A 6,096-nucleotide genomic window follows, 5' to 3' on the forward strand; every position below is an offset into this window, starting at 1 on the left:
TGAGCCGCCAGCCACCACCGGCCGAACCGCCGGCCCCAGCGCCGCCTTGCCGCCCCGAAACAACTCGCACCGCCGCCCCGGCCAGCCTTCTAGGCCCCCCGCTCCCACCCTGAACTCTAAGATAGATAGTGGGGTACCTCTCCTGCGAGCCCCTGTCCCCGCTGCGGGTGCTTCTTCCTTAACTCCGCCGAGCCCCCCAACCCCTGAAAATCGACTGACCCAAAAGTCGATTCAGTCGACTGAAGTGTGGCTTAATCGGAGCAGAGCAGCAGCACGCGCGAGAGGGAGAGCAGCAGCAGCAGCTGGGCGAGCAAGCGATTGAGCGAGAGCCGGAGCAGCAGCAGCAGCGCGAGCGAGCGAGCGAGAGCCGGAGCAGCAGCAGCAGATCCGGCTGGTATGGACGCTGCCGCCGAAGGGGCCTCGCACTGGGGGAGAGCCACCATGGAGATGTTGCCCGCGGCGCCGGCTTCAAGGTAGTCGCTCCATGGGGGTGCGGGATGGAGCACCGTCGGCGCCGGGAGGTCGAGTTAAGGAGAAGGTGCGATGCGATGAGTGTACAACCTCTTTGGTGGCGCCGAGTAGGCCTCGGCTTCGTCCGAGGAGTCGGTGAGGATGCTGCGGTTCCAGTGGAGTAGGTTAAGGCGGCGCTGTGGGGATGGAGCAGCCGCGATAGACGAGGCAATCGTCGGAGAAGCTCCTTGGAGGTGGAGGACGGGGCGGCTGAACCGGCGGGACGGCGAGATGGACGACGGATCCTCATCCGGGGAGGTGGACGAGGGATGTCGAGCTGTTGCGGTGGACGACGTCGTCGGGGAAGAGGCTTCGGCTGGGCAGCGGTGACGTGGCAGACGGAGGAGGGTGGGGTTTCGCGGCTGGAGCGGAGAGGTTATGGCGGCCTGGGATTTCGAATGGCGAAAAGGGGGCGATGGGAGGGGGTGAAGCATGACATAGGGACGCGCTTGTCCAAAATGTAGGGTGTGTTACAAAAGTACCCCCCACCGATTTGAACTAGCGGCCCTTTCGGCTCAGGGTTAGAAGGGGGATTTCGCGTGTCGGGATTTGGCAGCTGGAGGGAGTTTTCGCGCGCGTTGTAATTTCAGGATAGCAAGGCGCGGGTTGTGAAGGCGCCAGTTTTGGGAGCACGATATCTGAATTTTCGGGATATAACAAGACGCGGGTTGAATTTTAGGGACAAGCCTAACGTGTAGTAATATTGTACTTATACGTACCAAATCAATTCGCACTTCCCTCAACCAAAAACAAAACGAAAAAAATAAAACTATTCACACCACACAAAGAGAGAGTCTTGCCCCATTTTACTATAGAAATGCTATTCAAAGCTACTCCCTCCTTCCATCTATATAGGGCCTAATGCGTTTTTCGATGCTAACTTTGACCAAATATTAGAGCAATGATATATGACATGCAACTTACACAAAGCACACCGTTAAATTCGTCTGTGAAAGGTTCTTTCAATGATATAATTTTCACATTGTGCATGTCATGTACTATTAATCTTGTCAATAGTCAAAGGCGGTCTTAAAAATCTCATTACGCCCTATATAGATGGAAGGAGGGAGTATGAATCCATGTTATGTCCGATTAATTTTTTTCGCTTGATGTATAATGCATGTAACCTACTCATACCAACATTTTAGTGCATTCCAAATGTCTATACTACCACTGCAATTCGAACTAAATTTGAATTCGTTTCTCTATTTCAATAAGAATCTACAATCATGATTGTTGCCAACTTCAACCATCATAGTTTCCTTGCTATCCGCCAGATATAAATTGGATGGCCTATAATGCAGGATGGCAGGCACACCATCATCAACAACTCCGTTTTTTATAAGAGTAGAGATAAAATATATTAAATGTAGTATAACATGTTCATAACCACACCATGTGTATCACCGTTATATATATTCACAAATGCGTCGGTTTGAAACACTATGATAAAATTTTCAAATATCCGAATTCGCTTTTTATAATGAAGTATATATGATCTCTTTCGTCTTTTACACCCACACAACCCTCTTATCTTTGTAGCTAGCGCTAACTTTCTCTTGTGCATGCACATGCCCGCATCCCTCTCACCCTCCCTCAGCATTCTCTAGCTCCATCACGCAAGTTCGTCTTTTCACTTTAGGTCGTTCACCCACGGTGTGTGTAGGCCCCCCAGCTCCTTCTTTACAGCACACATCGATCAATATGCCTCTCTAGCCAGGTGTGCCTAGCACAAACACAAGCTTCCCCTCTTCTCTTGTCACCGTCCATGCCTCACTCCCACCACTCTTTCCATCGTTCTCATACTCGCACACTCCTCCCCCTCGATATAGTATGCCTCTCGTACCACCTCCTACATGCATCCCTCTCTCTCTATCCTTCTCCTCGTGCCTCATTTGCTTCTAACACACACATGCATGTATACCGATCGATCTCCCAACATATACCTAGATCGACTTTAACTACCCCCCATCGATCGACATACCTCACAAGTTATGTCTCTCCTTTCTCTAACAAAGGGCGATTGATCTTCTTATGTAGTTATGTCTGCTTACCACAGCCACATCATCCCCCCTCATCATTCGTGCATGCCTCCTGACCCGTCTCTCACACGCACGTGCACAGACAACAAGCAGCCATCTCCTCTTTTATTGATATTGCGGGCGTGCCCTCCATTTGTCTAGCAAGCCTATCCCACCATTTGTTAGAAGCAACTCCACTACCACCCCCTCCAACACTCTAGCTCTGTCTCTCTCTCAACCTTATTCCTCTCCTGCACATATGCATGGATGCCGATCGACCCCCCTTAATACATGAGGCAGATTGATCTCCTTAATACATGAGGTAGGCCTCTCTCCTCCTCCACACATATACCAGCCATTGTACCTCTATAGTTAATTGGGCCTCCCTCTTCCCCCACCACACACCGGTAGTCGAGCGCCGCAGGTAGGTATCCATGCCACAGAGACAAACTGCACATGTCCCATCTCATGTTCCAGTAGGCCAGCCACTCTATATCTTTGACGTGGGCACACACAAATTCGATGGCACTCTTTATCGATCGTGCGCGCGCACACACACACATCATCCCTCTCTTCGATTCTATGGACACCTCAAGATGCATTTGTATGAGTAGTTTATCTTGTGTGAGAAAAGGTTGAACGAGGGAAGGCCTTATTTGCGAACGTGGAGAGACGTGTGGGTATATTTTTGTAAAATTTCCATACTTTCTTTCCTATCCATTAGATATAAATCCGACGGCCTATATTGCAGGATGGCACGCACACCATCATCACCAACTCTGTTTTCTACTCCCTCCGTCCGAAAATACTTGTCATCAAAATGGATAAAAAAAGATGTATCTAAAACTAAAATACGTCTAGATACATTTCCTTTTATCCATTTTGATGACAAGTATTTTCGGACGGAGGGAGTATTTGTCTTTTTAGAGATTTCAACAAGTGACTATGACCGGACCTTACCAACATACTCAAAAAATTAGTCCATAATTTTGATGTTACCCTCTTTTCTTGGCGGTGCAGTGCCATCTGGATACCTCATAAATAAATAAAGTACTACATGATACTAATATATGATACATGGCGCAGGAGTACTAAGTATTATTAATACAGTTTTGCTAGAACTCATCTAAATGAGATATAATTTGGTCTCATTCATCTTTTATAGCCATTGGATGTGATGCTATATAAGATGCGTGTGTGCTGACGTGGGTTGTATTTGTTCTTGTGCAACGAACTGACCATTAGTACCGGGTCGTATCACGAACCGGTACTAAAGGTCGTCCTACATAGACCCTTCGTCCACCCGAGCTCGCTTTGTTCTTCCCCTTTCCCCTCTCCTCTCTGTTCTTTTCCCTCTTCCTCTCAAGCTCATCACACATTTTGCCCAAGATTTGAAGGCCCCCATCCATTCAAATGATCACAAAGGTTAGCAACTTTTTCCTTTCATCTCTCATTGCTAGATTAGCTCATGCAATGCTTTATATAGTGATTGATTTTTGAGTTTAGTAATTTGGGAGGAATTATATATATGTGCTAGTATTTGATTTATATGCAATTTGAGGTCAAAAATAACACTTAGTTTGCATATGTAGGTGTGGTTTACTTAGTACCTTCTAAATCTCCGTCGTAACCACCGTCGATCGCTCGCAACGTCCCGTCGCCGGCACCACCTTGTGGTGAGCCTCTTGTTCATGAAGTTTTATATAAAAATTGATGTTTGTGTGATTCGGATATATAGTTACTCGTATAATTATCTTACCCATATGTTGTTTGTTATACATAGTGCCATGGTTTTGATATCCGTCCCCGTCGGCCCTCGTCCGGGTTATGATTCGGATGTGGTATATTCTCTTTTAAAACTATTCATTGCATTTCATGTTTATGACAAATTATGCCCATCAAGTTGACATAGATATTTGTATGTAGGAGGTAGTTGAACCGGAAATTCCAACCGACCCTATTGTCGAGAGGTTAAGTTTAGTTGAAAGAGAAAACGAGGATTTGACGGAAAAATTGAAAAGAATTGAGGGGGAGAAGATGGAATTGGAGTTGCATGTTGCCGATGTCATCGATGATCACAAGATTAAGATGGAGAAAATGCGCTTGAAGATTAGAAAGATTAGAAAATATGCCATTCATAGTGAGGCTTGGTATCATTATGTTGTTGGATCAATTGTTACCTTAGTTGCGATCTTGATCGCATTTGTTGTTGCATTTAAATTCTTTAGCTAGAGAGTTATTTGTTTGTTGCATTTAAGTGTTGTATGATCTTTATGTATGAACTTTATGTATTGTATTAATTTGATGTTTTCGGTGCTGTGCATTGAAGATGAGCCGGCAATGGATGTACGATGACCGATGCTCTCCCGAGTTCATTAATGGCATGCGTACTTTTCTGCTTGCGGCTGAGGCAAACAAGCGAGCAGATGGTTTTATGCATTGTCCATGTGCTGGCTTTAAGAATGGTCACAATTACTCTACGTCAAGAACCATTCACGTCCACCTGTTTGAGTCCGGTTTCATGCCCCACTATAATGTTTGGACCAAGCATGGAGAAAGAGGGGTTATGATGGAAGACAATGAAGAAGAAGAGGACGACGACAGCTATCCTGGCCATGGGTTCCCTGAATACGATGATACAACAATGAGGGAAGAAGCTGAGCCGGCAATGCGGGAAGAAGCTAAGCCGACAATGCGGGAAGAAGCTGAAGAAGAGGCATCAGATGAGCCCGTTGATGATCTAGGTCGGGCCATTGCCGATGCAAAGAGAAACTGCGCAAGTGATTTGGAGAAGAAGAAGATGCAGCGCATGTTAGAGGATCACAAAAAATTGTTGTACCCGAATTGCGTAGGTGACAAGAAAAAGCTGGGCACCACACTGGAATTGCTGCAATGGAAGGCAGAGAATGGTGTATCTGACAAGGGATTTGGAAAGTTGCTGGTAATGATAAAGGATATGCTTCCAAAGGACAACGAATTGCCTGAGAGTACGTATGAAGCAAAGAAGGCTGTTTGCCCTCTAGGGTTAGAGGTGCAAAAGATACATGCATGCCCTAATGATTGCATCCTCTACCGCGGTGAGTACGAGGATTTAAACACTTGCCCGGTATGCGGTGCATTGCGTTATAAGATCAGCCGCGATGACCCTGGTGATGTCGAGGGCGAGCGCCCCAGGAAGAAGATTCCTGCCAAGGTGATGTGGTATGCTCCTATAATACCATGGTTGAAACGTTTGTTCCAAAACAAAGAGCATGCCAAGGTGAAGCGATGGCACAGAGAAGACCGTAAGAAAGACGGAAAGTTGAGAGTACCCGCTGATGGGTCGCAGTGGAGAAAAATCGAAAGAAAGTACGGGAAGGAGTTTGCAGATGACGCAAGGAACACTGACGGACGCGCACCCATGTGGAAGAAGAAATCTATATTTTGGGACCTGCCCTATTGGAAAGACCTAGAGGTCCGCTCCGCAATCGACGTGATGCACATGACGAAGAATCTTTGTGTGACCCTGCTTGGCTTCTTGGGCGTGTATGGGAAGACAAAAGATACACCTGAGGCACGGGAGGAC

The sequence above is a fragment of the Triticum urartu genome, chromosome 5, assembly GCF_003073215.2.
Source record: "Triticum urartu cultivar G1812 chromosome 5, Tu2.1, whole genome shotgun sequence".
Lineage (NCBI taxonomy): Eukaryota > Viridiplantae > Streptophyta > Magnoliopsida > Poales > Poaceae > Triticum > Triticum urartu.